Source organism: Canis lupus, chromosome 19 (genome assembly GCF_048164855.1).
Source record: "Canis lupus baileyi chromosome 19, mCanLup2.hap1, whole genome shotgun sequence".
NCBI lineage: Eukaryota > Metazoa > Chordata > Mammalia > Carnivora > Canidae > Canis > Canis lupus.
Window position 1 is genome coordinate 15008498 of NC_132856.1, and position 12669 is coordinate 15021166.

The window sequence follows — 12669 nt, forward strand, 5'->3', positions numbered from 1 at the left end:
AGAATGAGATACTGATGCCAGAGAGAGAAATATAATTTGACAAGATAGTGGATAATCATGATATTTTTGCTGCAGTCATCAAGTTTTTCAGTTTCTACTGATCTAAATTTTCCTTTGATGATTTCTGGACCCAGCACTGATATTTCAAAATATTTTATCATTTATATGATAAATTCTTTAAATTGAAGCTGTGTTGTTTCAGGTGAAGGTAAGATTGCTTTCAAAGCCATGTTAAGGATCCGTATTGAAATTATGTTCATATACTGTTCTTTTTATCACTTTTGGCCTGCATTCATTTATTTAAAAGTTATTTATCATACAAAATGTCGGCTAAACAAATGGTATTGCTCAAAAGGTCATGCTTGAGTTTTCTCTGATGTGATTAGTTTTATCAGTCTTTATTATTTCTCAGACATTCTTTTTTAAAAATATATTGCTATTGATCTGGAAATGGATTTGATAGAGACTACTTTTGTGGAAGATGGCAGTTTTTAACCCACAGAAAAGATTATTGTAGGGTTTCCAAATTATTTCGGAGCCAGTGATTATGGTAAATTCAGTTTTCATTTGAAGGATTTTATAGGTGTTATATTATTTCATGAGCTTCTGCATATTTTATATTTCTCTTACATGGGAAGGGTGAAATTATTAACTCACTCAGATCACATGGAGGAGTGCCAGTTATTTGATGTTTTAGTGTACATCTTGGGAATTGTTTGTCCTCCCCTCTCCCTTCTTTGCTACTTAATAAGATTAATTTCCTTCTAGCTCTGAGATCTTATGACTATTCCTTTCCCCAGTTTCAAAGGCCATATCACAGTGGATAGGAGAGGGCAATGGGGACTCTGTAGGTTGGGAGATTCTAGGATTGTAGTCCACCTACTAAATTGTGCTACAAATTTGTACTTTCCTCCTAGCCTCATTGATCTTTATTTTTTCCCATTTTTCAAATAACAATTGTTCTGCCTATTCTTAGAGATATAGTCAAAACCAGATTACATGTGCAAAAAGAGTGGACAAAAAATGCAAAGAAAATGATGGCTTAGGGCAACCTCGTTGGCTCAGCAGTTTAGTGCTGCCTTCAGCCCAGGTGTAATCCTGGAGACCCAGGAAGAAGTTCCACGTCAGGCTCCCTGCATGGAGCTTGCTTCTCCCTCTGCCTGTGTCTCTGCCTCTCTCTCTCCATGTGTGTGTGTGTGTGTGTGTGTGTGTGTGTGTGTCGTGAATAATTAAATAAAATCTTAAAAAAAAAAAAAGAAAAGAAAATGATGGCTTATTAAGTAGCAGTTCAAGTTAGTACCTAGGTCAGTAATACTGCATTTGAGAGGAAAGCATATCTGATCCCAGGTAGTTTTTTCGTATGATAGTACTGGCACTAGAAAGCAGTCATGTGCTGCAAGGTCCCTAGGAAATACATGATGGGAGGAAGAAGTATATATGTTCAGAGCTATGGACTGGCCCTGAGACTAGTCTTGGATCAGTTCCGGGAAGGGGAGAATAACTATGAAACCCTCATCTGACCACCTGCTTTCTTCTATCTAGGGTGCTCATCTTCTGCCACCAAGCATGACATTTGGAAAGAATATGTTTGAAAGCTACAAATCTGCTGAATCAGCAAAGGGGGATCACTGAGGTGACCCTCACTAAAGCGGATAACCCTGCCACTTACCATTTGTTGTCTTTACATCTGTCACTGCCATGTGACATTGAGGAGGTAATTTCATTTCTTTGAACCAGTTTTCTTATGCACAGAATGAGGAGGTTGGACCATAAACCAAGAAGTTTCATATAAACTCTTTTTTATAGTGATATCTACTAAAAATCTTACCCATAAGGTTGTTTTATGGATCGGATTGTGTCTGTGCCTTACAAAGATTATGCTGAAATTCTAGCCCCAGGACCCCAGAATGTGACCTTATTCGGAAATAAAGTCCATTAAGATGAGATCATAGTGGAGTAGCATGGGCCCCTAATCTAATATAACTGGTGTCCTTATAAGAAGGTGGCTATATGAAGATAAAGACAGGAGGACTGCCATGTGACCATGAGGGCTGAGATTGGAGTGATGCCACTATAAATCAAAGAATTCTAAAGCTTTCTAGTGAACCACCACAAGTTACAAAGAGGCAAGGAAAGATTCTATTACAGGTTTCAGAGGGTACGTAACCCTGCTGACACCTTGATTTCAGACTTCAGAACTTCAGAACTGAGAGACAGTAAATTTCCATTATTTTAAGCCACCTAATTTGTGAGTACTTTGATGTGGCAACCTTAGGAGGATCGTATAGATTACTACACAGAGACAGAAAATGAAAAATAATTTGAAAATTAAAATGCCATTGGTGATTTCTTGATACTTTCTTGTTTCGTGTCACTCACAAGTGTAGTATTGACCTTACTCTAGACCAGTTTATCACTTATGCTACAAGGATAGAAAAGAAGGAAGAAAAACTAAGACATAAGGATGTCATCTGGAAATGGGTCCATATCCTATTATTAGCATGAAAGGGAGAGAATACTGAAGGGAGCACATAAATGGTGGTATTTCATTGCTTAATAGCTCCTCTCCACTTGCAAACATGGCCCAGTGCCTTGGAATCAGGCCTCATCCTTGAGGAGTATCACTGAGGGTAAAAGAGAGGGAAAAAGTAGAGAACTTCCTCACTCTTAGGTATTTATTTACACAGTGCATCTATTAAGAAATAATACAACATTGATATGTTCTTTTCCCCTCAGTTTGAGAACATTTGTATGGAAGTGTGAATAGGAATGGGAATATAGTAATATAATTTGGGGTATTTGCCTTTTAAAGCTCTGACAATCACACACTTGGATGAGTGTGTAAAATAAGAGGATGGAAATGCTGCTTATCATGAGAAATACCACTTGCTTGTTAGTTCTGGTCCTGAGTCTTATCTATAAGGAAGAGAGCTGGGGAATGTGCAACACTGGACTTACCTGAGCTCTGTGCAAGGGAGGAGTGTGAAGACAAGAAATGAAGCAGAAGGACAGAGGAATCATGGCAACTGTACAGCCCACTAGACTGAGGTGATTTGGTTCTGCCTGGGACAGGTAGTTTCTAGTTATTTTAATAGTTGTCTTTCACTGCCTTTTTCCCTCCAACCTTCTTTTGCCATAGAATATGGTACATTTAGTCCTTTTATAATTATTTGAGTACTGGTTGTAGAGGGATATATGGGTGATTGTATGCAGTAAATCATTTTAGTGGGTAGACTACCACTATCAGCCAAATGCAATTGTCAAGCCTAAAGGAAAGTAAGTCATTTTATATCTATCTGGAGGAATTAATTTTTCCTATATTTCAAAGGCAATACTTGTATTTGAAAATTGTGTTTCCATAAAGACCAATGTTTAGTGATATTAAATCAACTGTGCCTGGCCTTTGACAGGTGCTTTCACATACATCATTACCATTTACAAAGCAGCTCTGAAATTCTATTTTTATTCCATGTTACAGATAAGGACACTGAGGCACATCTGCTCAAGAGCTGATATAAAAATTATCAATTTCATCATAGTATTAACAATGTATTGCTTTTAGAATAGTGATTGAGATACCTTTTCCTGGGTGGTATGTTAGGTTCTAAGTAAGTTATTTCTTAATGTTTCCTCCTAAGCAGTCTCTTATTGTAGCAGTCAGTAGTGCCATTCACTGAATGTTTTTGCTTCTTCTTCCTGCTATGGAACATTCCCACACTTTGCAGGTAGCCAGCAAAATATGAATAGAAGTGATACGGCGTAACTTCGAGGTAGAAGTTTTAAAAACTGCTATGTGATTGGCTGTGCTCTCGCTTTCTCTCTGTCATGGTAACCAGTTTTGTTTTGTTTGCTTGAGCCCTGGAATTAGGTAGGTGTGGAGCAATGCCCTAGCCAGCCTGAAACATCTATATAGTGAGAATGAAAAATAAAAATAAAACTTTGCTTTAAGCCATTAAGATGGTCAGGTATTTATCATAGCAGCATGGCTTAACATATCCTTACTGATAAAATTGTGTGGCTTGGTTTTCATACTACCATTATATTTTTCCTTGGCTTTCAAACCTATACCTGTTAGATTATAAACTTCTCTTATAAAGGAACTGTATTGCCTTCCTACACTGTGATTTTATTTAGTGCCTGCTTAGGAGCTTTTAATTATGTAAAATTTGAAATGGTACAGACTGATAAGTAAAATTCATTTTGCAAATGTTCATTGAGTTCCTACTATGTACAGAGCATTATGTGGGATCCAGAGGTAAATTAGGTAGGTAACCTTCCTCAGGGAGCTTACAGTCCAGCAGAAATGGAATATATATATATATATATATATATATATATATACACACATACTCAGGTTATTCATTTAGTCAAACGTATTTGTTGGGTGCTGGGGATTTAGTAGAGCAAAAAGAGATATATTCATTGCCTCATGGAGTTAGGAGCTCCATGAGGGAGTTAAAATTAGTCATACAATTATATATAAATTATTATAACTATGGAAAATACTACAGAAAGGGTTCATGGCACTTTGAGGGTTTATGAAAGGGATTTATTTAGTCTAGGGGTATATAATGGAGAATTCAGAATAAGTTTGTGGACATGCCTTGGGCTCAGGCAAGCATCAAGCCAACCTGGGGTTTGAATTCTGATTCTGCCACTTTGATCCATAAGACCCTGTTCGAGCCATTTCACATTTCAGAACAGATTTAATGCCTACTTTTAGTATAGTTGTGAGAATAAGATAAGCTTTTGTTGTGACAGCACGTGTAGTATATGCTTAATGAATGTTAGTTACTGATCTTACTTCCTGTATGTGATTGATTCCAGATGACTAATGCAGGAAAAGGTAAGGTAATAATTATAAGAAACAGGCAATATTAGTAGCTAAGATCATGGGGTTCAGAATAAGACAGATCCCATTTAAAATCTAGGCTCCATCACTTATTAGGTCCATGATATTTGGCAAGGGGTTTCTTCTCTCTGTATGAAAGTTTTCCCATCCATAACTTGAGGATAATATAAGTACCTATTCTATAGGCTTATTGTGAAGATGGAATGATAAAGAAATGTAAAATATTTAATATAGATCCTAGTAAATGCTCAGAATACATAGCAGCCAGTATTTACTCTTATAAGCAGGGAAGGAATAATCTCTGGGTTCTTTTTTGTAGTGTTTTAGTTTCAAACTCCTAATGCTTTGTCTGACTGCAAGGGGCTGATGTCATTGAGTCCAGTGTGAGATTTACTGTCTCCTTAGAGTATTAATACCCACCAATTAATAGTGACAGTCACTAAACATTTAGTACCTAATGAGCTGCATCTCCTCAGTATGGGTGGAGTGGCATGGCAAAAGAACTGTGTAATTCAGCTCACCAGACTTCCTTCTTGCTGGCTCTCTATGACCTCCCCACTGGGCTGCCTGAGGGGGTTGACTTCATTTGAAAAATGCATTTAGAAATGTCAGTGTCTGGAAAGCCCTGAGCTCTAAAGCCTCCTTGGAATCATGGATGCAAAGAATGTCAGAGTCTGTCTGTAGTGAGTTCCTAATCCCAGACTCTCATCGTAAAAAATGGAGAAAATAAAGGTTATAAAGGGGAATGAGATTATCAAGGTCACACTGCTGGGGACATAACAATGATGAAGTTAGGCAAGATGCCTGCTTTTATGGAACTAATGATCCAGTGAGGGAGATAGAAAAACATGCAGGAAAACAAATAATTCCAGAAGTGAATAGAGTACAATGATAAAGAATGATGAACTTGGAGAATATTCCATACTAGCCAGGGAGGTCTCACCGAAGAGTTAGCATTTATGTTAAGATTTGAAATATATAAAAGCACCAGCAATGCAAAGATCTGAGGCAGGAGAATTCCAGACAGAAGGAATAGCAGGTTTAAAATCTGTAAGGCAGGGATAAATTTGATGTGTTTGAAGCTGAGTGTAGCAGAAGCCAAGTGACCTAGGATAATACTGGTCAAAGAGGTGGGTAAGGCAAATTTGTAGGTTTTAGACCATTAAAAGGAGTCAAGTTTGATTTTAAGTACAAAGGGAAGGAAGCCTATTGGAAAGTTTCAAGCAGTGGAGTGATAATATATGATTAATGATTTAAAAAATCATTCTGCTGTTGTGTTGAGAATGGGCTTTGGATGATAAAAAAATAAAACAGGGAGATCAGGTAGGAATTTATTTCAATAGTCTTAGATAAGAGATGGTGATAGAGTGAATTAAGGTGGTAGACTGGAGGAGAGGAAGAGAAAATGAAGATATATTTTGGAGATAGAATTGGCAGGATGTTGGGAGATAGTGATGTAAAGTGAATGAATAATCAAGATTGACTCTGGTTTTTGCCTTGAGCAGCTGAACATATGGTAGTGTCATTTACTGAGATGAAGAAGGATGGAAGAAGACAAGATATGGGTGTATAAGATTAAAAGTGTTGTATTAGATAAGATAAGAATGAGATGCCAGAGTGGCATTCAAGTGGTATAGTCAGTAGGCAGTTGACTATAAAAGCCTTGAATGCTCTAACCACAATAATCATTGACTATAAGTCTGTTGCAAAAAGTAAAACTTCATGATGCACTTCCTTACCCAGTGCCATGCAGACATTGCTAATTGATTGCAGCACTCTTTCCTGAGGAGCCCATATACAGGCCTACTGTCCTTCTCATCACAGTGCTCCAGCAGCCATACCACTACTCCACTGGTGTTAGTATTCCAAAGACATCTCTTGGCCATTCCTACTATGTTGTATTAGCATCTTTTCTTCATTGACCATCTCAGCTTACTGCTGGTTTTATAGCAAAATTTAGAGCTAGTGAAATATGATTCATTTTTGACATTTACTAAGAGCCATTATGCATTTCCATTGCTCTACAACTGATGGGTGGGAGAATCAATTAATATGTGGCTTGGCTGGGGGTTATTCTGTATGTTAGTAAATTGAACACCAATAAAAAATAAATTAAAAAAAATATATGTGGCTTGGTTCCCCCTAAAGAAATTTACAAGCCATTCATGGGGGCGGGGGGGGGGGAATTAAAGGACATTGCAGAACGGCATGTGATTAAATGTCTAGATGAGTGCTTGTAACTATAGTTAGAGGAGGATGGGATTGCTATGTGTTAAAGCTATTCTAGAAGTGTTCTCACTTCTAGAGTGAGGTGAGACTTGATCTGGTGTTGAGAAAGAATAGGATTTGGATGAGAAGAGGAGAGGATGGTGTATTCAGATAGGATAAGCAGTCTGATTAAAGGATTGAAGAGGGGAAATAGGAAAAAGGAATCTGGCCATTATGGATATGGAAATTGGGGGAAAAAATTAAAATAGTGGTCATATTATCATTCTGACTTTAGGACAAACCTCTAATCTTGGCTGAAGTGCTGGATTGTTCTCCTGAGTAGCATGAGTTCCCATCTCCCAGATTCCACTCTCATTTTCCTTGCTATTGACTATCTGAGTAAGCCAGTGCTGTAAATTAAATTCTTTTTGCATTTTTTTTATAACAATTGCCAAATTCGGCAACAATTTTTGTTAGCTGACTGATGTGGCAGATATGCCCTCAAATTTCAGTTGCTTAACACAGTTCAAGTACATTTTTTGCGGAGCTCCAGTGGCGCAATCGGTTAGCGCGCGGTACTTATACAAGTACATTTTTTGCTAACATAATAATCTAATGAAGCTGTTTTTAGGTAACTCTTCCAGAGGCCTCTCCTTCAAGCAGTGACTCCAGGACGCAGGCTCTATGCATCTTGTGGCTTTTCTACCTTCATTATGTAGCTTTTGTGGCTGTCCTGGAGATTGGCTCCATTTCAGCCAGACAGCAGAGGAAAAGAGCAGAAAGAGCTGTGCATCAGAGATGTTTATGAACCAGGCCTGGAAGTGGGAAACTCCACTGCCATCCCACTGGCTAAAACTCAGTCTTACAGCCAGATCTAACTGCAAGGAAGACTGGGGGATGTAATTTGGATGTGTGACTTGAAAGAAAAGGAAATAAATGTGATGATTATCTTTCCCACAAGGTGCTACTGATCACCTGATTCTCAAGTATGAGAACTCCTAATCCTAAGGATCCTTTGGAACACCATTTAGATCAGAAGTCCTCTTTTCCAAACCCATCACCTCACCCACCCACTGGGGAGCTGAGCTAGCCCAAATGCAGTAAGACTTGAATTATTATCTAGAGTTGGTGCCCCCCTCCACCTACTGATGTCACTTAACTTTTTATCCTTTAGCTCTGACTTTGGACTCACTCTTTTTTTTTTTTTTTGGACTCACTCTTTATCTCAGTCTTGTCTAGGCTTCTGTTGGAACAACTGACCTTACACCTATGCCTTTACCTTGATCTCTGATAACCTTGCTCACAGACTCTTTCTCTGGTTCATTACCAGTTTCATGCGAAGAGTACCACATCTGGATGCTTATGGGTTTGGGATGATTGCCTGTTTTAGTCTTCAGAACTGTAAAGCAGGATCTGGTAGTGTTAAAAGGAGTCTTAGAATGTAAGAGAATTTACAATATCTGGAGAACACAATGGTATGGTATGGCCTGTTAGGAAAGTGTCATTTATATGGAGTTATTAGCTGTATTGGAGTTAGCCATATCAGAGAGTAATTCTACATATACTTCCTTACATTTCATTTTGTGATAAAAGAATTTTTATGCATTTAATCTCATTTTGTTATTATAGCACTCCTGCTGAATAGACACTATTATTCCTATATATCAGTCAGATACAACCAGAAAAACAGAACTACTAGGTTAGATAGGTAGGTAAATAGATTTATTGCATGGAATTGGTTTGTATAAGTGGAGGTTGCCTAGGCTAGTCTGAAATCTGTAGGGCAAGCTTTAAGGAAGCCTCAGTTCTGCTCTTAGGGGCTTTCAATTTATTGAATCAGTCCATTCAGATGGTCTGGGTTCATCTCCTTTACTTAACTCAGCTGACTATGGAATTTAATCATATCTACAAAATGCCTTCATAGCAACACCTAGCTTAGTGTTTGCTTGATTAAATGAAGACAAAGCCTAGCCAAGTTAATGTATACAACTGATCATCCTGTCCATTTTACAGATAAGGAAAAGTAGTAGTTGCAGAGCTGGTTACTTGGGCTTTTTCTTTCATGCTGAAATATACTCTCAGGTATTTTTTCAAGTCCTTAAGTTTCACATAATGTGTGCAGTATTATAGGAAAGAAAATATCTGGATTGATTTACCAAAGCCTGATCTAAATGATACAATATTCAAAACTTAATATTGAAGAAAGTTATTTATTTACTACATGGCAGCCCAAAGAGTATGAGAATGACTTATTTTTTTTCTTTGTCAGAGTCTCATCATGAATAATTTCCAATATGTATAAGGACTTGATTTTTAAAAAGTCAATGATAGTAGAGTTTTCCTTTTTAATTCTTCATTCAGGATTATAAGAGACACAAATCCTTAACATTTATTTCCAGCCCTGAGGCTGAACAAGTTATTGGTTTAATTATAGAAAGCTGAACTTTCATCTTTCTTTAATTGGGCATGGATAATTTGTACCTGTGATCAGTAGCCAAATGTCATAAAATCACTTATGAAGTCTTATACTCTTTAACCGTAGTAAAAATACCAGTTATTTTGTAGGCTCTACAGTCATAATTTCAGGCATCCATTTCAATTTGTTGGTAATTATTGTCAGCTCTTCATGAGTAATGTAGTTTGGAAAGTGTCACAAAAAGTGCTATTTCCCTTTTGGTAACAGCCAGTACATTTAGGGAAGAGGAGGCCAATGCAGAGACAGATGCTGGCTTCCTGGGCCCACAGTTTGAATGACAATTAGAGATCAACAGATCATTATTTTTCACAGCAAGGAGGGGAGGAAGGGGCTTAGAAATCCTGAATGATGTATCAGCTCTTGGGTATTTCCATTGTGCATGCTAACATAAGAAAGCAAGGGAATTTTATTTATTTTTTTCCCTCCAGCCACACACTAGAAAGACAAAACTATTATTATAGGTTATGTCTAACCACCAAACTCATGATCTTTAGTGAGAAAGCACCCTAGAGGCCAAAATGACTTTGTGACTGTTTCTGTCATAAATTTCAATGGTGGAAAAGACGGCTGGGCCACTGATTTATTGGAGCCTTGGAGGTATTAGCAGCCCATGTGCCTAGTAATAATAGTGATCTAGTCTGAAAGAAGATGGACTTAATTGTGCTGCCAGTTTGGGAATACTCTATAATCCTGAGGGCAAAATGAATAGGGTGGTCATTTTTTTTTATTCCTTTTAGGCAGAATTATCTTACTTTTTTTTTTTCCAGATAGTTTACAAATTTAGAGTTTAAAGAAACATGTGGTGTGAATAGCCTATGTTTCCGCTGAGGTATTCAGAGAGGACTTTAATGCTGTTTCTCAATCCAGAGTATACAGCAGATACGTCAAACAGTCCAAATTCTCTACTGTGGGGAAACAAAGTATGAGACAGTGGAGAAAGAGAAGGTGGAGGAATAGGAGCTAAGGAGAAGGCTTAGCAGTTTTTTAGTAAAGAAAAATTAGGAAAGGGCAGTGCAGGCCCATGGTGAGTGGAGAATGAAGGTGGCCTGTGGCTGTTTAAGGAGAGAGAGGGAAAGAGCTGAGAGAGGAATTAAAAGCAAGGTGGTAAAAGTTTCGTTGGCAGCCTGTGAAAAGGAGTGTTTATCAGTCAGGAATTCAGCAAGAAAACAAAACGCATGCTTAACTAGAATTTTGCAGAGAATTTCAAGAAGGTACTATTTAGAGATGTGTAGGGAGGGCTGAGGCACCCAGGATGTTATGAAGTGCCAGGGATAACAATAAGAAGAAGCTGTTTACTGCCTAGATCTCAAGAGCAAAGATTGAGTATGCAGACCCAATGTTATTAGAGCCCCATGAGACCTATCATCATGGAAGGAGGCTCTGGACAGGAGTTGAAGTTGTAGAGGGATGCAACTATTGCCAGAGACAGGGAGAGAACAGTGGAAGAAATACCCCCAAACTCTTTCTCCTCCTACCTTCTGGTCTTCTACTGGCCAGTCCAACCTGAAGTCAGAGGAAACAGAAGCTTGTGGGATACACAGAAGGGAATCCAGAGAGTGTATATGGGGAAATAGCACAGAAAGAATAACCAGCAAAGGTGAGACCCAGTGGGTAACAGAGCCAGAGAGTACTGGTCTTGGCTTGGTAACCAACTTTCTGAGAGACTTCAAGCAAATAGCTTAATAGTTTTCCTTTTCTTTCCCAGCTCTCATCAGTAAATGGGTATAATAACTTTTGCCCATATCTTGGAGTTGTTATGAAGATCTAATGACAGATGCATTTGTTTCATTAATTTATATTTATATTACACTTTATAATTTCCAGATCAATTTATGTCTTTTACCCTAATTGCTTCTCAAAACTAGTTTATAAGTTAGCCAAGATAAGTTTTATTATCCCCATTTTACAGATGAGATGATTGACTTGGAGAAATAAAGTGGTTTCTTTAAGGTCACAAGGCTAATAGATCTTTTGACCTAAACTTAACTGTAATTTTCTCTTACCAATTAGTAAGTGCAATTTAATTCAATATTTCAGGCTGTTTTGAGGGACTATTACAGTCTTTATAAGGCATACATTTCTAGATGAGGAGCCTGAGATCATATCTTTCATGTGGTTTAAAAAACAGCATCTATGATTCAGGCCTTCTTTCTTATCTAAGCATGCTCTTAGGAAGAAGAAAATGGGAGGAAAAAGGCCTTACTGCCTGTTTCTATAACTGGCTACTCCTCCCTCTCTTTTTGTGGAAAAGACAAAAGAAGATAGTGTAAGAAAGTTTGTGCCCCTCTTCTCATATTTATACTTTGAAACCTAATCCCCAGTGTGAGGATATTTGAAGGTGTAACCTTTGGGAGGTGATTGAATCATGAGGGTTAAACCCACATGAGTGGGATTAGTGCCTGATAAGAAAGAGATCCCAAAGAACTCTCTTTCCCCTAGGACATAGTGAGAAAAACTTTCAGTTAGTTCTTCTAGTGGTTCTATTTTTATCTTTAGGTAATATGCCTTATCTATTTTCTAAATTATCAACTGCAGGAAATCAATGACCTTTGTTAAAGGTAAAAAGGTCTATGTACTCTATCTCCCTATCGCCTTTCTGTCATCTCTTATTACATTGGCATGTCTGCAATTTTATTCCAGTGTATTACCCACTTGTGTTTTCTAGGAAGAATGTTAAAATGATAGAGTGAGAAGAATGGGTTAAATTTAGAAATGGGCAGGAAGAGCAGTTAGAGATTATTGAAAGAGTTGAGTCTGAATGAGAAGGAAGAGACCTGATATAAGATTGTTTCAAAATCCAGTTTTATCTGCACTTTTACTATGAGGCTTTCTTCATTGAAAAGAAATATGGTCCATCTGTATCATTTCTTATTTTGTCTCACTCACGCCTGTAGATCACTCTCCTCTCAATTAGATCCAAATCATTAGAATATTTCTATAGTATGGTTTAGGCATATTTAATTTACTTATTTTCCTTTCTGAGATGATGCATCTGTATGATTTGTATGTCCATTAATATTTTAAGCTGTGTTTATTTTGGAACCTTCATACTTAGAAGCCCCCCGAATGCCCAGGACAGTGTCAAGACTTTCTGAGTGTCTCTATCAAGTTTTCTGTGATTTACCATATGCTT

At 37.7% G+C, this 12669-nt stretch overlaps 1 long non-coding RNA gene across 27 annotated transcripts in view; it reads left to right on the forward strand.

Moving 5' to 3' along the window:
• The window catches only part of LOC140609928 (uncharacterized), a 618500-nt gene that overhangs the window by 200642 nt on the left and 405189 nt on the right, over window positions 1-12669 (forward strand). For all 27 annotated transcript variants that reach the window (XR_012011676.1, XR_012011678.1, XR_012011681.1 and 24 more), the window contains one exon: window positions 1543-1714. This is a non-coding gene — a long non-coding RNA (uncharacterized lncRNA). The remainder of the gene's footprint in view (window positions 1-1542; window positions 1715-12669) is intronic.